The sequence below is a fragment of the Lepisosteus platostomus genome, chromosome 3 (assembly GCF_059453375.1).
Source record: "Lepisosteus platostomus isolate fLepPlt1 chromosome 3, fLepPlt1.hap1, whole genome shotgun sequence".
Taxonomy (NCBI): Eukaryota; Metazoa; Chordata; class Actinopteri; order Semionotiformes; family Lepisosteidae; genus Lepisosteus; species Lepisosteus platostomus.
In genome coordinates this window covers 57,074,190-57,097,605 of record NC_142613.1, presented here as the reverse complement: position 1 = coordinate 57,097,605, position 23,416 = coordinate 57,074,190, and the positions used below count along the sequence as shown (strand labels likewise).

The 23,416-nt window shown below is 38.4% G+C and overlaps 1 protein-coding gene across 1 annotated transcript in view; it reads left to right on the top strand.

The window, feature by feature from the left end:
* Window positions 1–23,416, top strand: part of atad2b (ATPase family AAA domain containing 2B) — a 98,333-nt gene that overhangs the window by 52,375 nt on the left and 22,542 nt on the right. The gene's annotated exons all lie outside the window — the stretch shown is intronic.

Below are 23,416 nucleotides of genomic sequence, written 5' to 3'. Positions count from 1 at the left end.
TTAAAAGAGAACTGCTTAGGTGTTTACTTGGGAAAGCCGTGTTTGGCTGGGCGGACAGTTCCATTCTAATTTGAAGCCATTCCTGGGCTCTTGGACTGCTGCCAACACAGTACTGGGATTTCTGTTGGGTTTCTGGGAGACACTGAGAGCCTTTCTTTCTCCATGAACCATTCCTACGAACATAACAAAAGTTCCAAACGAGCGGAGACAATTAGGCTCATCCATTTAGTAGTAGTTAATTGATCTGAAAATCTCCTGCCAGCTGTTTCTTGAAAGTAGTCAGAGTATTGGCTTCATCAACGGGGTGGGTAGCTTGTTCCATACTCCCACAAGCTTTTGCATGCCTCCATGTTTTGCATGTTTTGTCTTTGGGTAAAAGGTTCTCGCCTCTTAAACACGCCTCAGGTCCATATTTCACTGTTTTGAATACTTGTATGAGGTATTAGTCTTGGTTCCACTGAAAATAAAAAACTGTATTGCACATTGCGACTTTTATTTTCCTTCTACATTCTCTTAAGATTTACTAATGTTTACACGGACAAATAGGTTTTATTTTTTGGGTAATTCCGTGTGTACTTTTAATAATATTAGACCAAAACCTTACTTTACTGTTACTGAGTATTAATCAACTTACTGTCCATGAGTATTAGGACACGGTTCACATTTCAGAGTGTAAAAGTCCGTATTTAGTTGCAAATGCCTTTGAGGTATTAACTGTATGCAGTCTGTGACCAAATCAGCTCAACAGACTCTTGGTGGTATCGTTTGGAAATCTTAAATACCATTTGCTTGGGAGTAAAATTTTTCCGTAAATCTAAATGAGATGCATATCATCAAGTAGTTAAAATACACTAAATAAACAAAGCATAGTTAGATATTCAGAGTCCTTATAACGATTTCAGAGAGCATGTGACAGTGTTTCTAAAATATCCTTTTTAGCCTCCCTGATTCGTATCTTCGTGTTCAGATCCAGTTTCACAGGTCTGCAGCTGAGGTGCCAGCTGGCAGAGGGTACAGTTCTGCCCCCAGAGGTTGTAGCTCTGTGCTGCTGGCAGAGCTGTGGTTTCAAGCATGGTTCTGAGCCTCTAGATTGTAGTGCCTGTGTTAAATTTTATGTTTTAATTAGACGAGCCTTGAATTAGGAATGCAGCTTCTCTTTCCCTGGGATCCAAGTCGACTCAGGTTTATGAAACCAGACCTGGTGGTACACATTTCTAATATGGCATTTCTAAGGGTTGGGGGTTTCAGGCAAGATGTTTTGGCCTAACGTTTTACTGAGTTGCAGGCACCATGTGTCCTAATTATTTTCTCATCATGTGCTGTTTATGTAGGAAGAAAAAAGAAATGCCTATATTAGGTTGGTCTTTGTGAAAACAACATAAATTCACAAAGTTTCTTTATGACTTTTTTTTTTAACAGCTCCTTTATTTTACACGCACACAAGTGCCTTTCATTCCTAAATATCTCATGGTGCTTTAGGGTGATTAAAGCCATTTTTCTTTTCTCTTATGCCCTTCAAGGTAAAAAAACAAAACATGACAAAAACTGTTATGATCTCTCTGTTTCCTTTGTGCTTCTGTTATGTTTCAGAAGAAATTTCATTATCACATCAAGAAGACTTGCCACCAGCACCCTGCTTAATAAATTACAACACAGGACACTTTTAGATAGTCCAATAATGTTTAAATTAATACTGGAATTATTCAAGTTTATGGATTTCTATGTTCAGTCTTCCACAGCCACTGTACATAGTGAACTGCTAGGTGATTCATGTATTTATGCTAGGTAAGAGTGCAAAAAGATTAATATTAAGTTAATAATGACACGCAGATAATTTTAATATTTTAGGGTGTTTATTACAGTATGTATTCTGTGCTTTGGCCTATATGTAAATTATATGGCCTATATGTTAAACCTAATTTTATTGATGATTTTAGTTGAAATGCTTTTTTCCCCTGTACCTTCCATATTCTGATACAAGGCATGTTTCCAATCCTAATAATAAGAAAAATGATATTCCTCAGAGACGAGACCAAAAGCCTCAATGTTACTTTTATTAATAGGCAAACTTATTTAGGTTCCATGTATTTGTCCAAATTAAAAAGTAAAATTGTGAAAATGTTAATGCTTAAGAAAACATTAAATTAATATTTCTGATTTAAAACTACCTTGTTATTAGTTATTATAAGTCACAAAGGGAATGGCTGGTTCTTGAGTACCATCAAAATGAAAAAAAAGTACTTTCTATACTGTGCCAAAATGGATATGACTATTAATTTGTTCTTCACAGTGCTTAGGAAGTGGAACCATGAGTTCTAATTCATGCATGCTCTTTAAAATTATAATAAGTCCTTGCATTTATATAGTGCCTTTCATCATGAAGGTTCCCAGATCGAAATTGACACATGGCACAGTAGATCTATATAACAGTAGATCAAGTGACAGCGACACCTACTGGCACTGAGTAATCATATTAGAATATCAAATGGATACAGAAAGGTTTAACATAGGGTCACACTTAAAAGCTAAAATGGAATTCATTAAAGATCACAAATAGGAAGCGCTTCTAGGTATCTTGGACTAGCTTCCCTGCTAGAAGATTGGGGCCCAAACTGCTATATGAAGTTTATGGCTCTATATCCGACATTCTGTTTCATTGTGGATTTCCGTCTTGATCTGCTGCATGATTTTAAACATAAGTTTTTGTCCTAGATATGGCATTTAAAAATGTTAATACTGGAGCAATTAAGTGGATAGTCAGTTTCTCTGGAAGATATTGCTTAGGTAAAAACAGTTCTTAAATAACGTGAATACCATATTGGCATGATAATTAAAAGATTCAGTAAGGCTCAAATGCTTTCTGTGAATGGATGGTTGACTCACTATGCTTTCAAGAAAGAATCATTTGATCCTTTTGAACAGAGCTTCATTACAGATGTGAACTAGTAACGTGGATATGCAATGTGGAAAGTGAGTGTCTAAAGATGTCCTTTGTGGAGAACCAAGGGCATGTTATTCAGGTTTTACTCTCAACTGTGCTGATATAATTTACAGTGAGCTAAATAACTTAAGTGCTCTGTTTTTCTTTTTCTCCCAGTTGCTTCTCCAGCTCAGATTCTTTTATTTCTTATGGAGAGCTTAAATCAAATTGTAAAAGCCAGTGACTTTTACACATCTGTTGAATTTTGAAAGACTGCTAATAAACATCTGTCTGTGCTTGTGATGCAAATCTTCCTAAAATTTGGATGCACTAATAGTTGCCAAGGACTGAAGAGGACAGATGTGCTGTTCGTCGTTGCTGTTTTTTTGCCAAGTGTCAGAACCACATTTTTGTATGTTTCGTACTTATATGTAGTTCTTTCTTATGTAATTCTGTTCCTGTCAGAGCTTTGTATATAGTTTATCATATATTTATGACAATAGGAGGCCAGTGTAGCTTTTAGAAATGAAATAAACCCAAGATCATATGTACGGTCAGAGCTAATGGTTGCCTAATCTTGTTTCTGAATTGCTTATCCTTTTGGAAATTGTTCAGATTGATTCTGCCACATGAGAGGAAACAATATCAGTGGATATGCTGGCGTTTCACATATATATTCTATATATGCTCTACAAACATCGATGTAGCATCAGTCTCTTGGAAACTGTGAGCTTGTAAAACACCACCTTCTTGATCCTCGATGCAATGGCATGTAACGGTTACATATGACTTCACATTCAGAGCTGCCTACAAGTCTGGTGTAATGACAGCCTTTTTCTTCACTTGTAGGTTTTGCATGAATTGTAGCAGCCCGGTTTTCTTTAAGCTCCCCCAGCCTTTCTACATATTGGTATCGGCGTATTGAAACGCTGGTATCAAACGGATTCTGAGCCTTCCTGAATTCCCCCTGTCATCTTCTACACAGCTGATGGTTTCCTCCTGCAGTCTGCTGCTCTCCCCGAAAAGAAAATATTCGGTGACTACTGCTAGCAGCAGACGTTGCAGTCCTTTCAGCAAGAGGCATGCGATGTGCAGTTGGATCTGCAGAAAGTCCCTTTCATTTCAAATGAAGGATTGAGCTAGTCTTTTTGTAGTGCACCAGGTTGGACAGCACTATGGTTTTGTCTGTTACCTTCTAGCATTTCTCCACTTTCCATTGACATGTTGACAGACTGAATGTAGTTTTAATTTCTACTGTCAGTAAGGCTGCCTTCCTCTTAAAACAATCAGTGTACCCATCCTGGATATCAGATTGGATCATCACAAGGAAAAAGTCATTGTCATCTAACTGGAATGCTAGATGTTGACTGATGAATGCCACCCAGTAACATTAATCTTTTTAAGTGACTAAAAGTGTTTATTGTAATCAAGAAACGTTATTTGCATCTTTGAGTAGTAACTGAATTTGCAAATTAAGTGCTTGGATAAATCTCCCTTTTCACAGAACTGACGCCAGTGTCCCCACACAGTGCTTCCCCATTGCTCTTTCCTTACATACACTAGAGTTACATTGGCTTGAATAGTTCTTTAGAATGACCAATTGAATCAGCAGTATTGCACTACTGAACCATGTTCTAAAAAGGTTATGCAATAACAAAATTGTAAGCTCCAGGCACGCACGGCCCTTCTGTGTCACTGCCACTGCTGTTTTTTGGTTCAGCTAATTCTTAATTATTTAAGTGCTTTTGAGCATCGGGGAGAATGGAGCATTTACTTACTTCCCCCGTGTGTCTCCTTTAGCCATTGTGCACTGGGTCAAAATCTTAAATGATTTTCTTGCCCCACCGAGTTCACTGCCCTTTTTTAATTAAGAAGAACAGAAAGAAACAGCAGGAGATCTTTAAACTGACCATAATGATGGTTTGTCTTAGAAGTATTAAAAACGGCGGTGTGACACTTTACAACATCATTTTCTAGAATAAATATACAGGTGTTCAAATGTTGTGGGGACCAACTCGTTGTGTGATAAAACTTCCAAGTTCTTGGGCTTGTGTTGGGGTTGACGTCAACTGAGGAAATATTGAAACTATGTAATAGGTTTGTATGAGCACATACAGACTGTCCTCCTGTCCTGGTCTAGATAAATTATTGGAAGAAAGGAGATTGCCCTTCTGGAAAATAGAGAAGTCAGAAAACCTGTAGGATCTCTCCATGGCCTGTGAAAAATCACTTGGCAGGGGTCTGAATTCAGCGTTGAAAGGAAGTGAAACGAAGAATCCAAATAAGTTGTTTTTAGTTCAACCAGTTATCTCGTCTTACGCTAGTGCGGAGTCTAGCCATTGTTGTTATTGTTTCTAGAAGGTAGATTTGGGGGAAGATCTTTGTGCAATGTTGCAATATTTGCTGTGCTGTCAGCAAGCATCTTGCTTAGAGCTTTGATTATTGAACTGCTAGAAACCAGAACCTCCCTCTTGCTTAGAATGTTTCCATTCACATTGATTGATACACTGAGTACCAGTGTATGGGCAAGCTGCCTTTGTTTCCATTTCAAGTTCATTTCTGGTACAAATAAAACGGCATCGTTTGCCAAGTACTTCGGTGGTGGGTTCACAAAAGCTGAAGATGCTAATAGGTTCGTGCCCTGCAGTATGTTCGTACAAATTACTTTTTTTTTAATTTGTTGGACTCGAATTTTGATGTGCTGTTCTTTTTCTGTTAGGAAAAAAAAAATGAAAATCACCCCCCACTGTTTCTATCTCAAAGGTTTCCAGATTAGTAAATTGCTAATTTATGCATTATTACAGAGAACACACTTGGTAAATTTAACACTGAGTGCTGGTTTGCTGCGATTAGACAAACGTAACATTCCCTTCAGTGATGGGATTACTTTGTATCTGTGTTTCACATCGAGGCCCTGGAACAGTGGATCATTGCAGATTGATTGTTCTTCAGCACACTTTCTCTTCACCATGATTAACCTTTAGAGAGAAATGTGCTTGCATTCTTGTCTTATAATAAGAACTGTCTGAAGGCGACACCTTTAATCAGCAAAGCATGTTAAATCTAATTTGAAACTGAATGAGAAATAGTTTTTTCCCCCAAAATTGTACTTTTTTATTAATGTTGGGTTTTAAATGCAACATTTTGTATCCCTTTCCTACGTGATCAAAATGAAGAGGCTAAATGATGTTCACGGTGTCCTAGCCTTTTCTTAAGAGAGCTAAGGTAAGCAATTGAAAATGCAAGAAAGCTTATAGAAAAAGCAATCCAGCTGCTGTGAATCGTGGATGAGCGGTTTAAATCTAATCTGTTTTTGCTTAATCATTTTAGGTGTTTAATCTGGAAAGTTGTCATTTGTAGATCAATACAACTAAAGGAGGAAGCTAGTGTAGTTCTGCTGAATTTATTTTCTCTTAAGGCTGGGAACTGGAATCCCATTTTCTTTAAATCGATGACAATACTGTATTTATCTGTGCGCTAGATCATAGAGCCTTAGCCAGAAGCTTTGTGGGTGACTAAAGACTAAATGTTGCCAACTGCACACCTAAGATGAAAAATTTGCTGAATTTTGGTCAAATGGCAGAGAGTTTGCAAGTGCACAGTACACGTATCCCAGTTCTTTGTGATTGCAAGCACTGCAGAAGTAGCAGGATTTTAGCCCCTAACAGATCTTTGTAGGTTTTAAGAAGCTAATTCCTCTGTTTACTAGGAAATCTGCCTGTGTGGGGGATGGGCTGAAAAAAAAGTTTTTCATTACAGAAAAGCTACAAAGTGGATAATACATCCCCACTTAGATTGCATTAGTTTTAAAATTTGCAGGGATGTGAGTGTTTTGAGATAACCTGGTCTCAAGTTATTTGTCGTTTGCAATGTGGTGGTGATCTGTTTGCAAGAAACTTTTCAACCAAAGGTTCTTTTGAGGTTCAGTTGGTTTTGCAGTGTTACTAGGCTTCAAGATCCATATTTCCATATTTATGACTGTCCACAGAAAATGCATTTTAAGGATTATTTTGTTTAATCCTTTTTGTCCCACGATTATGCCTTTTTTTCATGGTATAAAGATGACAGTTGGCAGCTTTTTATAGCACACAGCTGCATATGTCAACAACTAATGGTAGTTGCTGATTAAGCTAATGAGCAAAGCTTAGGCACATACTGGGTGTGCATATACTTTTCGAGGTCCCCATTTTTATTATTAACACCTCACAAGTATCCACTTTCTGTATAAAGCAAATGATGAACACTGTTGGGTGTGTGATAGAGACCTGACTGTATTATTTGCTTAGTTTATGCCCTTATCCAGGGAGGGAGGGTTATAGCCATTGCAAAAGAAATTCATTAAATGTCTTCAGTTTCTTCAGAAATATTGGTAAATACTTGATTGAAGCAAAAGAAAAATACAAATTAATAAACGCTACACAATATGATAAAACAACTTGCAGAGAAAATGTATGACAATTATTTCAGAGCCAGCATCTGAGCTGCATCTGCTTAAAGTCCTTGTCAGTTCTCAAGTACTTAATAGTGATTTTCACCTTATTGTTTTCTGCAGTGAGTTCTGTTCTTAACTTAGGGCTAATACTGTCTCTTTATGAACCCCTATGAATATCTGCATACCTATAATGCTGTTTGCACGTACGGTTGTAAAAGATTATATATGTTGTTATATTACATTGTATAGTTTATGTGGAAATTATGGCAGTTTCTTAACCTTTTTAAAGTAAACATTACCAAAACATTTTGAAAACCGCAAAATGATGATCAAGCTTCGAATTCTTTCAAAATGTATTGTTGATGCTGGAGAATTTCCTTAGATATCGGCAGATTAAGCTGAGTTAATGGTTTCACTGCAATGTAATGGAATCTGTCAAACATGAACAGGTGTTAAAAGGTGCTATTAGCCACTACTTAAGACGTACGAAAACTTACAAATGAGAAGATATAGCCTGTTTGGTTGTTAATTAATTGATCCAAGGATCTCTTCCAGCTGTTTCTTGAAAGACAGCAGGGTGTCGGCTTCAACAATATGCCTGGGTAGTTTTTCTTACTTCCACAACCCTTGTGGCTTTCATTATACTGCTCCCTGGGGTACTGGTGATCTTGATTTAGTATGTTGCATTAATGTTATCATGGGTATAAGCCGTGCCAAACCTGGTAATGATCACTGTTATGTTTGCTTATTTGTGGTTAGAATTTAGCTTATTTTCACATACATTATAGTGCCATAAAGCTTTTTTGTGGGAGCTCTTATACGTTAGCTCAATGTGTTCTTTCTGTTATCGCTCCTGTTATGCTTAGGTGTTGTAAATTGCATAATATCTAGCTAATGAATTGTATAGTTCTTCCTGATGTGTGTAGCCTACTGCACTGCTTCAGCTTGCCTGCTGTCATGGAGAAAAAAAGGTGTTTCAAATAACATTGTTGTTTATACCTGCATTCAAAATCATCCTAGGCATTGATATTAACGCTAAGGAAATTTTCAAAATCAACAGTGAGGTACAAACTAAGCGGAAATATACGGAGAAATACTAAATCAGAGAGGAGATAGGAACGTTTTTTACACAAAGAGTAGTGGGTGTCAGGACTATGTGACCAAGCCTGGATGGTAGCAGTGGAATGAACAAGATGGGCTGAATTGCCTCCTTTGTTGGTAAAGTTGCTTCTGTTCTTAAGCTACATGCAGGTTGGTTGATAGTTTTACTTCTGCAGGGATAGCTTAGATGAGAGGTCCCTGTGTTTTAGACCCAAAAGTATTTGCTTATTTGGTATTCATGCATCACTACATGAGAGCTTAGAAAGGGCTGTAGATTAGAGCAGGCCACTCAACAGAAGGGAGTGTGCCTAACTCTTCTAAAAGGTTCTTGATTGTGATTTTCTGAAATGTGCTTTTCAATTAACAAATCAACACACTCTGTAAGTGTTACCATTTCCAGCAGAGAGAGAGTCTCATTTGTACAGCCCCCTCCTTCCCCAGTTTTGTGTGTTCTTCCAGGAATGTTCAAAATTAAATATTCAAAGGTCTAATTGCAAAAATAAACTATCTCCTCGTATTAAAACCTTGCAGATATCATTGTACTTGTTTTGTATATCAGCACTTTGACTTGTTTACCACAGAAGTACAGTCCTCGAGTACATATTTTTAGTACCCTTTATGTATTTTGATCTGTCATTTCTTTTTCTTGACTGAAAAAAAATTAAGAGCCTTTGGAATTCAAACTGATTGTTGTCAAAGCAGTGCATTTTTCATTTCTTGCTTTCCAACGATCGGATAGAGTAACATTTTTATTAAGTCCTAATCTCAAAACTCCAGTGCACATATACAATACGATTGTAACAGATGGGAATGAATCACCTAACAAAGAGTTGTGCAAAATCATGCCAACAATTCAAATGAATGAAGAAAATAGATGAACTACATATTTTCAGCATCCTTTATCTTGCTTCTTAAGTTATGTTTTCCACTTAGAAATAAATCCTAAGACAACAGATATCTTAGTTTGTAACTTGCCTCCTAGCAATACTTGTACTTTTAATTTTTTCATATACAGCATAAGGTAATAATTCCTACTTTATATTCATCAGAATTTCATGCTTTCCTAATTGCATTCATTAGAATCTGACGGCTCCTTGCATGCATCATTTATCATCTTATTGTTTTCTGTGCATGCTCATTTAAATTTAACAGTTTCTTGTAGACAGGCTGGGCCTGAAATTGAACATGTTCACAGTCAATTGGGGATAATGATGTCACTGAGATGTACTGTGTTTAGTTAATCAGAAGTAAGATGTACTGCACGTTTTTCTATCTATGCAGTTCACGTGTCCAACCACAAATGTGCCATTTCTGCACAGATGGATTGAAATTCTCAGGACGTGTTTTTTAAAGCTTCATTAGTTGTTGTTTTACCATATCCTTGTACCGTAACATATTTTTTTACAGAAGCTTTCAGATGCATCTATCTTGTCCTCTATGTCTGTATATTTTTTTTGCACCGGGCATGAAATACAGGGTTATCCTTGCAAACATGCTGTGGGTGATCTCACGCACAAAGCCCTGTTCTGTCACAAAGAAAACTGCATTTGGAGAAGGGCATTTGAGCCTTGTGAAGGTTACCAGGGCTGAGGCAATTTCACAGAGCTAATTTTTTAAAGTTGACCGACATTTCGCTGCAAGATGCGAGCGTGCTCTGTGGCACCCGACTGTTGTTTCCTTGTAGTTCCTTCCTCTTGTCCAGCAAATGGGTTAAGTCACTTCATGCCGCGTGTTCTGTAGATCTAGATTTTAATGTTTCCATGCCAGAAACATCATTGTTGATCCACGCTGAAGCTCTGCAGTGTTCTGTCTGCCCAGTGTTATGTGCAAGCTGGCAGTGGCTCTGTTTGACTTCCCTGCTGGGAGTCTGGCATTACTTGTCTTAACTGTTTGCCATCTGAGCGATCCTGAAACTCCTCTTTACACAAAGCCCAGTGTCTTAGAGCGGGACCCTCTTTATCGACCTCTGTACGGTTGGTTGCGTTTTCAGCCTTATGTACTTAAGATGGCTCAGTCAGCGAACTGGAGCTAGTTCTGTCGTTGTTAAGTTGGTATCTGTGTGTAGTGGGGGAATTCTTTTTGTGCATGTAACTCATTGTACAGCAAGAAGAAACAGTAAGTAAAGAAACTTTACAGTAGGCAAAAAGTCTATACCAAAACTGTGCTTGGTCTCAGTTTTCTACGACCAATTTTTACACAAAGCTAGGGCTGAGTAAAAACCTTACTGGTGCTTAATGGCATCAGGTTGTTGCAAACTGCACCTGTGCAAATGATGTAGACAAGCGCAAGGTACTATGTAAAGGTGGTAAGAATAAACAGTGGAAATAAATTTAGATAGATAATACTTTATTAATCCCGTAGGGAAATTGATGAAAGCTTTTCTTTGTGGGCTTGAACCCAGGTCTGCACTGACCGCACATTAGTCTGGGGATTTGAACCCGGACTCTCACCGCCCGCAGACCAGCGCGCTACACGACGAGCCACAGCGCCACGCATTTATTGGGTGGTACTGAGCTTCAGGAAGTTCCTTAATAAAATTGCTTACACGTTTATGTGACCACCTCAATGTCCTCGTCTGGACAGTTTTAAAGAAGAAAGTCCATATTGTCGGCTTATTGCTCTGCCTTCTTTCAGAATGGGATGCTGTTTCATTGAAGGGTTCCCCTCCTGTCACATGAGTTCTCGTTATTACGGCTGGGTGGACTGAAAAAGTTGAGGTACTGTAAATTACCTTTCTCGGGAGTACAACAGCGGTGCAGTGAGGACTCGAACCCACAGCTTTCCAATTACTTCCACTACTGTTCATTGTCCCCATCCAGATAGTGTGGTGGCACAATAAAAAGGACAGTCATATCATGCTATGATATATTTTGGAAAATCTAGTCAAGGAAAATTATGATAAAATTAGCATGTGATCACTGCATTACAAAACTGAACGGTGCTGCTCTGGAATCAGTCCAGCTGAGATCAGTGTTCAGCTGTGTTCAGCACTTAACACAGACATGTTAAAGGAAATCTTTAGCCTTGAATAGAGGAGACTTTGTGGAGGCTACAAGGGGACTTGAAATGCTTTAAACGTCAACACAGGAGACGACTTCAAAACAAATGTTGAATCCAGGACCTCGGGACACAAGGTGAATTAAGGTGATTAAGATGGGGTTTAGTCACAGTGTTCTGGAAAACACTTCTTGTTGAAGCTTGATTCCCTGGAATCCCTGAAGCTGCTGCTGGATAAGATCCCTGGATAGATAGTTACTATTTACAACTACTGTACGTAGGACATACTGTACAGCCAAACAGTCAAGGTGGTCTGAATGGCTTCCTCTGCTTTGTAACCTTATGTTCAAGGAACCCATTATTCACACACAGTATCCTGGTGCAGTGGTTGTCAGTCCTGATTCTAGAGTAGTCCAGTGTCAGCTGGGTTTCTTTCCATCTGGGCCCTTAAACACCAGTGCTGTTAATCAGTGCCTATAACTCATCTGCTTGCTAGTTTAGACTTTTTTTCTGCATTGAGTCCTTGATTTAAAAAATATCCTGAAGTGTGTTATATCCAAGAACATGAGCACACAGAGCTTGCAATCTCTCTTCAACTTGCTAAGTAAAAAAATATGCTCCCTTATTTACAAGTTGTTCTGAAAAGGTAATCAATTGATGATGACCAGACACAGAGACACACTGTACAGGACACTCCCGCAGTCCACAGTGAGTCAGTTTATCCTTCTGCGTAAGTCTACTAGCATACCTGAAAGAGACCAGACCTGAGACTGTCCAGTTATCACAGGACTCACATCATTTATAAATTTCATTCAGCTTTTGAAAGATGAAAGCACGCTTAAAAAGGACTTTAGTAGAAAATGTAAAAAAAAATAGCTTGTGATGAAGAACTCATCTGGTGCAAAAAAAAAAAACAGCAGGCTTATGGGTTACCTCGTGTCTTTGTGTATTGTCAGTTCTGTTACCCTAGCAATTCAAAACTATTAAAACTTCATTATTGTAAATGTTCCTAGTTCACTTCAGTGACGCTGCAGTTACACAGAATATTTCTTGGTGCTAGAAGTAATGCTAAGATTGCTTTCTAATGTGTTGCTTCCATGCACACAATGCCATGCTTAACGAAGAGCAGATACCGTTCTTTTCAGTCCCCAGGGTCAGTTGTGACCTGGGGAAGGATGAGAATGTCTTTGCAGAGGTCCATCACGACAGTATCTGAATTATGTCTTAGAAAAAAAATATTAAAGGTAATATATTTCTTTGTAAAAAATCCAAATATGTTTTTATATTCTTAATTTTAATGTTTTAAAGTCAAATTGAGAAAGTGTTTGTTATATAAAGAATGGTCATTTCTTTTTATGCCTTTAGAATCAAAATGCCATTGCACACCAAAAGTATCTACAAATTATTATTTTAATTTGCACAAGAAAAGGTTTAATAGTTGGCAAAAGCATTATAGCTTTTAAACCTCCCTGATGAAAGCCTAATAGTTGCAGGAAATAAATGGTGTGAATACATTTTGAGGGTGCTCACTTCTCACATCTTAGAATTAGTATGAATTAAGAATTGAGTGCCCTGTACTTCTGAAAAAAAATGAGCATGTCCATAATTTTTGAGTGAAGAAGGGTAAACTTAATTTTGTACACACAACATCCCAAGTCATTAATTTATGGTCATGCCTTTGCAGTGTTCTCCACAGAGTTATTGTAGTGCTACTTGAAGGGCAGCATCTGCTAACCACCTGTGCATATTTTTGCTGAAAGTGAGTTTTTTTTTCCAGATGCTCTTCCATAACATGCCTATATCTTTATAAAGATACTGCTTTAAGTTGAATTCCGTGGCGTGAATTGTCCGTTACCCACCTAAACCACAGCTGGGTGAACAAGACGGTACAGCTTTCCTTACATCCGCATGAGAGTCAAAGTTTTTGGAACTTGTCTGAGTTTTTTTTTATTTGAATAGCTCTTCAAACCATTTTAAAAATTAATTATTTCATTAACTTATACACATTTTGCTTGCCGACTGGCTACATAAGAGCATTTATAAAATAATTTGCATACATGAACACGTCTTTTAACTGAAGTTTAGTAGCATGTATTACCTATAAGTGAGCGTGTCAAAGACTTATACAAAACTGATGAAGAGTTAATTGTTTTGCTTACTACATGAGTGTAAACCGGCATGTATTTTCTAAAGTGATTGACAAATGTTCCCAGATGCAAACCAAAAAGTAAAGTTCACTGTGCTGTATGTGCAGAAAAGCTGGATCCCTGTAGTGACATTGGGATGTTATGGACAGTACAGTATGTGCAGTAGGATGACAAAAATAGTGAAAAGTACATGCACTTTGCTTTTGTTTATGAAATCGAAACTTCTGTGACAGGGTGATCATTAAGATGCATACAACATTTCATTTTTAAATGAGAAAATAATGCAGCCTTTGACACACCTATCCAGATTGAACTTCAAAATAGCCTGTTAACATTTATAATTCATTTTTAACTCTTCCCAGTCCCAAATCCAACAGGTGTCTGTTTTTACAAATAACTTATTGGGATACTAATTAAGGATTTTTAATTTACATCTTAAATACATCTTGGTGTTGGGTTCCATTCGATGTGCTTCTGTGACTCCATTTGACTGAGGCAGAAAATACTAGTTACCCTCATGACCTGGAGCTCAGAAGGTTATTTAGAGTTTTCTCAGACTGGCTACTGCCTGACTGACTTCAGACTTGGACTGGGAGGAGAAGATGGGCAACACTACATCAATGCTAAAATTGCTGGAGGTTTTAGCCTCACTGCACTTTATGTAAGTCAAATATATGTGTAAATGAAAATATGTCTTTAGACTGCAAAAAACAGTGGCACTCTCACTGCCCATAAATGTATTTTGTATGTGCTTGATGTTTTAATTGTGAAGCTGTCTTAGGCTTTCCCATTAGATAAATGCCGAAAAAGAAGGATTCTGGAGGAGGCGCGATGAATCAAATGGAGCATGCTGATTCCTCGCCAGAAATGGAATGAAATATTTTATTCCGTTAATAATGTTGTTTAAAACCGATCCTTTCATTGATCACCCGACAGCATGCATTCCGTACCACCGGTGTCCTCCAGGGTCAGGTCCAGCACATCTCACTATCTGCCTTGTAAGATCAATACTTCATCTATGTGATCTTTGCTGTCTTTGAAGGCACACTTGTTGGTTTGAGTGAGCCAGGCTGTTGGAGCTGATTTGGAATTTAAGGCATGATGGAGCAGCTCATACAGCACTGCTGATTGTGTGGAGTGTTAATCAGCAAGGATAACTGTAAGAATGGGTTCAGCCAGTAGGCATGGCTGCTCCTACTCGCCCCTTTAAGACCGTGGAGGCAGGTGTGCAGGTCAGAGGATTGACCTGCATTTGGATGGAAAAAGGGTATTTTCCTCCTTTTTTTTTGCCGAACATCTCTTCCACTAATTAAATTTGATACACTGTGGGGGCAGTGTTTTTCCATTTTATTTAGTACGGCATGTACCCAGCAAGTCGCAAGTCATAAGTCACAGAATTTGTATGTGCTTAGTACTGAGCACATTAATATTGGAGAGTATCCAAAAACACATCATGTCAGAAATGCACTGCTGGAGCTCAATCAGAGATCCCTTTTTTCATTAGTCAGGCACATAAATCATCCCCTCGGATCAAGCGTATCAGAATCGGCTGTCCCTGGCTGACTCGGCCTGTCCCGGTGAGATTTGTTTAGAGACAAAAGCTACTTCTGATTACAGGCTTAGCGTAGGAGGTGATCTGTGTAGCCCTGTGCCTTGATGGGGGCATCAGACATTGCAAGAGTAGTAGCTTTTAAATCTCCTTTAGTTTTCTCCCAGTTGGCTTGGCAATATATAAGGAGATCAGTATGCTGGTTTCAGTTCAGTTTCCTGAACTGGAAAGGGGGCAGTTTCCATCCACCCAAGTTGCTGATCATTGGGACTTTGTCATGGAGCCCGAAGAGGGTTTCTTGTAAACTCTTGTCTATAGACTAAGCCAGTGGTTCTCAAACTGTGGTACGCGTACCTGCAGTGGTAAGTGGCGTGCCGCCAGGTGGTACGCCAAATGACCCTGGAACTGTGTCGTGTGCGCTGAAAAATCGGGACGGGTTTTCATATTTTGTATTTTAATACGTGTCGAATACGCAGCCTACGTACTACGATACAGTGCGCGCTAATAGTTCAGTGGACACAAGAGATACTCTGTAATTCTATACCACTCTATAGGAATGCGTGCTACGGATGCAAATGACCAATTGTATTTAAAAAAAGCTACTGTATCTCCAGCAAATAGGGAGAAAGGAGAATGTGCGTGATTTTGGAACAATGCCAACGTTACACAGGAATGCATAGAAATGTGTGCTACGAACGCTGGTAATCTTGTGAGCACAAGAAAGCGTGAAAAATAACAGAAAAATATTTAAGAACTGTTCTAAGTTAATTTGAGAAAAATACACAGAGCGTCTCTGTGTTTCTTTCCCATGCACATGAAATAAATACTTAAAATAAACACTGAAATAAAAACGGAAACGTGGAAAAATGCAAGCTTGTGGATTGCTAAAGCAGGTAAGCCCCACACTATTATGTGTGGAGAAAAAGCTGCTGAACAGCTCAACCTGCTGCCCCCCCTGAAAGACAGTCATTCATAGAATTATTGAAATGAAGGATTATATCAAAAGTACGCTGACAGAGCGTGTTAAGATGAGCAGATGTTTTTCACTGCAATTAGATGAGCCTGTAGTCGATTTGGCCAATTTGCTCGTTTACGTTAGATACGAGTTTGAGGGTACGTCCAGTGAGGACTTTCTGTTCTGTAAGCCGCTACCAACAGGATCTACAGGAGAGCACGTATTTCAGCTTCTGAATGAATTTATCGAAGAGAATGGCATCGACTGGATAAAATGTGTCGGAGTTTGTACAGACGGTGATAGAGCAATGGCAAGCCGACACAGCGGTGTAGTTGCACGAATTAGAGAGGTTGCTCCAGAAATTAATGGTTTCATTGCAACATCCACCGCGAGACCTTTGCCGTCAAGAAAATGCCTGACGATTTAAAATCTGTTAGACTGTTGTGAATTGTATCAAGGCTCAAAAAAGTAATTCACATCTGCTTTGCTCGACTAAACAGGCTCACCCCTCTCACTGAAATGGTGCTTTTTTATTTTTATGTGTTGTTGTTTTTTTTTCTGTAAAACACTTTGAGAAGCCATATTTTAATATATCAAACAAAGTTTATTGTTGTTATATTTATTATATGTGTATGTGAGTGTGTGCACGCGCGGTCATGTTGGTCATTGAGAATTTTTGGGGTTCCTATGAGATGACTTGTAGGTGGTACTTGGATGCTTTGGTTGGATTAGGGGTGGTACTTGGTCCAAAAAGTTTGAGAACCACTGGACTTAGCTATAAGTTAACTAGTAGCCAAGGATACATTTTCTTTTTAAAAAAAGAATTATAAAGATTTTGTTTATGCTTGACAGATGAGAGGGTTAAGCAGAAATGAAATTAACTGTTTTATGTTGATGAATGTTTAGCATGTGAATTTTTTAAAGATGGACTGAATACATGATGATACTTGCAGTACCAAAATATATAAACATCTGTGGTGCTTTTAACACTTAGTAAGTGCTGTTAATTAATAATGTGACACTCCCTTTGCTAGCACCCACTGATTGTCCAACAGAAGTATGTTTTCCAGCCTGTTCTAAATTTAGAATGCTCCTCATGTCTTAAAATGTGCATGCATTATTAAAACCACACAATAACAATTCTTATGTTATATTCCAAGACAGTGGATACTTTCAGTCTGCAAATGGACCGGTCATTAAAATTTTAAGCCTGGAACTAAAGTGACCCATAGCAAATCATGCTTGGTTGATAGTAGTTAAGTGATCCAAAGATCTCATCCAGTTGTTTCTTGGAAGATGCAACGAAGCCAGCTTCGATAACAAGGGCTGGGTAGCTTGTCCAAAGTGCCACCTGTTCTCTGTTTTAAATACATTTCCCACTTATGTCCCCTGGCTCACTTTGCTGATTCTGAAAGAGTCCATTGGGTTAACTCCCAATAACTCTATTACACAATACTGTAAAAAAAAAAGGTAATGTCCTTCGGATGAGATATAAAACCGAGGTCCTGACTTTCCATGGTCGTAAAAAATTCCATTGCTTTCCTCGAAAAGTACAGTGTCAAACCTGTGTCCTGGCCACATTTCCCATTGGCCTTTGCCAATCACGGCCTCCTAATAATCCCCATCTATGAATTGGCTTCATTATTCTCCCCGCTGATAGCTGATGTGTGGTGAGCGTACTGGTGCACCCTGGGTGCCATCGCATCAACCAGGTGGACTGCACTTTAGTGTTGGAGGGGAGTCCCCATTACTTGTAAATTGCTTTGAGTGGAGTGTCCAGAAAAGTGCTATACAAGTGTAAAGAATATATTTTATTTTGAATCTGTTCCCTTCGTAGACTGTTCTGCTCAGGATTAAAAAGCTTAAACCTCTCACAGTAGGATGTTCATTTAAGCCTTGGCGTGTACTGTATCTGGTCCCTGTTTTCTGTCCTGATTCCTAGAGGAGCATTATCTGTTTTTGTCTCTTGGTAAAAGTTGTCCCCAGTATTCAAAATTAGGTCTTACTAGTGTATTGTAAAGCTGTTGATTATTATTATAGCCCTGTAACCATTGATCCCTTCACAGCGGGTGGTTTAGGTCATTGAAGTGATTAGAGGTTCGAGTGTGTTTGTTGCAAAGGAAGAAGTGAAAGTAACAAAAGAAAGCCAATGTGCAACCTTCGTTTAGTGTGTGGGGGAATGCGGGAGAGAGCAGGAATATGCAAATAAGAACAAATGAAAGTAGGTAAGAATGGGTAGGGGAAAAATGACAGGGGTCCAAAAAGATGAAAATCTGTGAGACATTCTAGGGGAAATCAGGAAGGCAGCAATCTGTAAACAAACGGAGATATTTAGAAAGAAGTCGATTTAAATTTGTCTATTTTTGAAAGGTGGGGGAAGGCTACAATTTTTCAGCATGGAATTAATCTCTGCATGTTTCTTTGAAGTACTTATTCTTTTTTTTTTCCTGGATAACAAGCGCAATCTCCCGAAAGGGGGAAAAAAAAATGCATGGACAGCTTCTTACATAATATTTTTCCCCCCTCAATGCAATGGAAAGGTTACGTAAACACAGCATAAAAAAGTCACAGCTATGAATAATTACTTGATTTAGCAAGCTGACATTTAATAATGAGATTTCAATTCAGAAGCTCACTAAGGGCACAGAAGCCATACAGATAATGATTAAAAAGCACGACTGCAAAACCTGAAGTGTTGTGAAAGGGCAAGAAGAAAAATGCCCTAGTTCCATAGGGTAGAATGAGGACACATTCATATCCAATTTCTCCAGCAGACAAGACAATCTATAGATGAACGTCTCCAATGGCACTGAACAAACTCGATGAAATGTGTAATAGATTGGCTTGATTTGTCCCACGGTGTGGCTTTCTTGCCCATCACAGCTGCTTGTTCCAACAGAGAAACAGGGTGATTAACAAGCCAGGCGTGAAGGACACTGATCACTAAACATTATATTCTGGGTTTCAAAAGGTAACAACATCACATCTTATTGACTCTTGTCATGAAAAGTGAGGAGCCACTGTTTTATTAAGTGTGACTGCTAGGGCCTGGAGACACTGAGTCCAGTTTCATAGCCAAGTCACTGTGTTCCTTAGTTATTGTTCAACCCTGAATGCAGTTTTATCCAGCACCTATAAACCAGTCAAACTATGTAAGGAACATTTTCCTTCTTTGATCTCTGCTATACAATACATCACACTATCTAAGATTTCAAGATTTCTCCCCTTTCTTACACAGGTTCCCTTTGGAGTTTGGAGTCAAGCATTCAGTAAAATACTTCTACTAACAGCTTGCTGTGTAGTAGGGCCTACTTTTTCAGTCATTTTGTTTTCAGTTTTGATTTCCAGCTGGTAATGAAATAGAATTCTCTGTTCTTGCTAATCCAGGTAAATGAAAATTGTCAAGAAAATAATAGGAATATTTCCAGGAAAATAATGAGATGCCTTGCATTGCTGTGACCATCTTGATAAGTTTCCTCTTTGCTGAATAACAGTGCGTTCCAATCCAGAAAGAACAACTAAGGCTTTTCTGATTTATGGGTTTTGAGCCCTTATATTTTCCTATTTAAATTATTTCTGACAAGCATTGGAGGATGATGCTCCTGCCAGTTATTGATCTTCAGGTACTGTATATGAGCTGGTTCTTCTTTTAAACAGAGATGTGCCACTAGAGCACTAGAGTTGATCTGACAAGCTTATGTACAAGAGAAGCCTTGCTTTCTTACAGTACACCCCAAAGATGTGGCCAAGAAATTTCTTATTCACCTGTACAAGCTGCATTCAGTGTCTTGATCACACAGTATATTGAGATGACAGATGTTCAGATAAATTTTGTGTATTATCACTTAAAGCTTTGTGCTTGAAGCTGCTTGCTGGAAAAAAAAGTTCCTTTTTAACTTTGATGGGTAGCTTTGATTTTCCGCATTGTAGTATTGTCTAGATAGTTTTTCTTTTTTACTTGAAGCTTTTTATTGCATCTGCCTCGGAACTGCACTTGCATGTAACAGCAATGCTTTATGCTCCCTTACCAGCTGTCCATGTGCTTGGCAAAATGTACCCAATAGTGTTAGCTTTGTACAGCTCAGTATACAGCTAGAACCAACTGGATGAATATACATATCAAAATGGAGTTGGGAGTGTGGTCCAAAATGAATGCAGTTTCTTTTAATTTTTTATACATATTCAGAAAAACTAACTACTATTGATATGGCAGAAAACAAGCAAACAAAACAGCTTTTGATTTTCATCTTGCTCATTGCTCTGCTAATCACACCCACGGGGGGTCGTCAAGTGCTTGCTGATATGCAACCTGTTATGCAGCTCCTGTTAAATGGACAGAAAATATTGCAGTGTAAACCACAATGGTCTCCTGACCTCCATTTTGTTTGCCAACTGCAAACATCCACTGTCTTGGAACCACTATATCAATTGACTTGGAAATTTGCAGGCCTTATAACACACAGACCAGCTTTGGAATTTTACTTTGTACATTGGAGCAGTTCTTCAAATTCCCTCACCAGGTAATCATGTGCTTAGGGAAATGCACCCCATGTTGCCTGCTCCATTTCTGCCACCTCAAGGATGAGCATATGTGGGGCACCTGAGTAAACCAAGATGGCCGCCTGATTGCCATCCTAAAGTCTTATCTTTGGACAGCATTCCATAATACTGCATCCTGGTGTTCAAGAAATGTTTCAGCTCCACGTGTGGTAGGAGTCTTCTAGTAATCCCTTAGTAGAGATTCACAGACACCGTTAAAGTAAGTGCGTCCCAAAACTGCTTGTAGTCTTTGAAGTTTCCAGTGTCATTTGAGTAAAGGCTTCTGCTGTGTCTTGTATTAGCACTCCTCCTGTTGAAAATCACTTTTATCAAAACTGCTATAAAAGAAGCCACAACTGCATTTAAAGAGCTGAGGCATTCTCTTTTCTCTTCTTTGTTGTTGTTTCTGCTGGATGGGACAGTTAAAATGCTAGAAATTCATCACATAATCATGAATGTTGTGGGTATATTATTGTCCAAAGGCATTAATAATAGTTTGTGCATTATTTGTTGTAAAAGGGACAATAAGTATTTTCATCATTTCGTTATCTGCGATTTTTACATTTTTTAATATATGCTAAAATATTAATCATAATTCTTAAAGCCCTTTTTGCAAACTAATAGAAGCAAATAGTTTCTAAAAGAAAGGACAAAGGAAAAAATGAATCTCCTTATAGAACGTATTATACCAGAAAAGTAATTTTAATAATAAAACTCAGCTCTTTTTCCCAGGCATTATAATACAGCAAGCAGATTTTCTTCTTTCTTTATTTTCAGTGTTTAATTTCCACTATAATGGTATGTACTTTGAAAAGTTAAATATGTTTAAGATTAAACAACAGTGAAATTTTAATTCTAAAATGCTGCCCTCCAGGCAAACTTTTTTTTTTGATTGACAGTAGTGCTGATTCCATTGTCAGGATCATCTGCATGAATATGGATAGAATTATTTCTTTAATAGATCTTTCCCTCCTGGTCAGCTGTACAGTACAATGCATTTCCTCTTAATTCAGTGTTTGGCAATTGTGCATTCTGATGTACTAATTGGAGCAGTGTTTCTCCAGAGGGGTCGTCTGCATGGGGCAACGAGGTCACAGCATACAGTGGGCACAGTGGGGTACCCAGTGCAGCAACATCCCCAGCTGCTCTTTTCTCTAATTGCCTTGGTTCTTAACATACTTTAAAAAAGTAAAGTGAGAAGTCAGAAAACTTAACATTTTATTTAATTATTGAAATCATTTATTATTAATGAAGGATGAGCGATATTTTAAAATGTGGACTTTGCACGATGTAATGATTTATTCCCGCTTTTCTGCTGTTCAGTACCTGGACACCCCCCAGAAAATTCAGTTCTACTGATCAGTCTCCTTAGTGTCATGGTGGCCAAATTAATCTTAAACTGGAATCTTGTTTTGGCTGTCTGTGTGTGCAAGTAATTTAGAATAGTGCATCAGCTCTGATTGTGGGGTATCAAGCTTCTGATGTTCTTAAATCAAGAAAGCTCTGCAGCTCTCGTGCCTTCAGTCCTCTTCCCTCTTTAGTTCTGTGCTGGCTCTGCTTTCTGCAGAGTAAGACCTTCCTGGCCGGACTCACTGGGATCTGACTAAGCTGGTTTTGCAGAGACACAAAACCCAGTTTCTTGGAACAGGCATGCCCTCCAGCAGATTGCGAAATTGAATTCTAGGAGGTAGTCACCCAGCATGCGAGAGTGTGTGTATATACTGTATTTGTAATTAGGTGGGGGTGGGAAGGTTTGAAAGATCTTGAAAGATCTCAAAAACAATAAGAATTGACTTGCTCGGGTTTTCATTACATTAAGCCCCTTCGCTTGCTCACTGCAACATATTTGCTGCAGTTTAGATGAAGGTTTTTCTTACCGGCCATCTGCTGCAATGATTTTCTTCACGTCCCGGTGGCGTGCTTGCCTTTTGTCTTGTATGCAGCTGCGTGGTGTTCTTGTTCTGTCCCTGTTTTTTTGTTTTATAGTTCGTGAAGGAGGCTCATTGTCTTGCGGTTGGTTTCTCTGGTAGATAAACAAAATCATCCTTCCCGTTCTTGCAGCGCAGAGCCGTGAGTTAAAGGGGATGGGGTTTGCTTCACGCAGAATGAAACAAATTCCAAATTCCAGATGCAAAGATGGTGGTAATATTATCCATTTCGAATTCACTATGTGTGTTTTTGAGCATTTGCATTTAAGTCCTGTATTTTTGCTGATCTGGTTCAGATTTTGTGAATGCAAAACAACTGGTTAATAGCACATTACGAGGCTTTGCTTTTATGTTAATTTCTAATTTGTTTCCACTGCAGAAGAGAAAAAAGGGAGTAATCAAGCCCTTGTGGCTGGCTGTTTTGAATTTAATTTTGTTTTTGATTTGTGAAACTTCTGCGTCTGTCCAGAATTACAAAGTTTTAGCTTTTGAAAAAAAATTGTCGGAATGCTGAAGATGATTCATATGTTTTGTTCTTAAAAGCAAAAGTAAGCTTCATGAATAAAAGAATAAAAAATTAAGGAGATAAAACATTTTTTTAAATGCTAAAAAAAAGACCTTATACTGCATATGCAAGTCACTTTGCATAGTAGATTATAAGACCATTCCATAGCCAAAAGCAGATACATGAGCAGAACCATACATAGAGTTACATGGATGAACAGTTTTTTGGTAGCAATTGATTCAGCCCAAAAAGTGTTATGAAGACATAAATAAAGATGGCCTAGTGGTTTCTCTTTGTGGATTTTTATATTTTCACAGAATTCCTTAGCATCCTAATGCCAAAA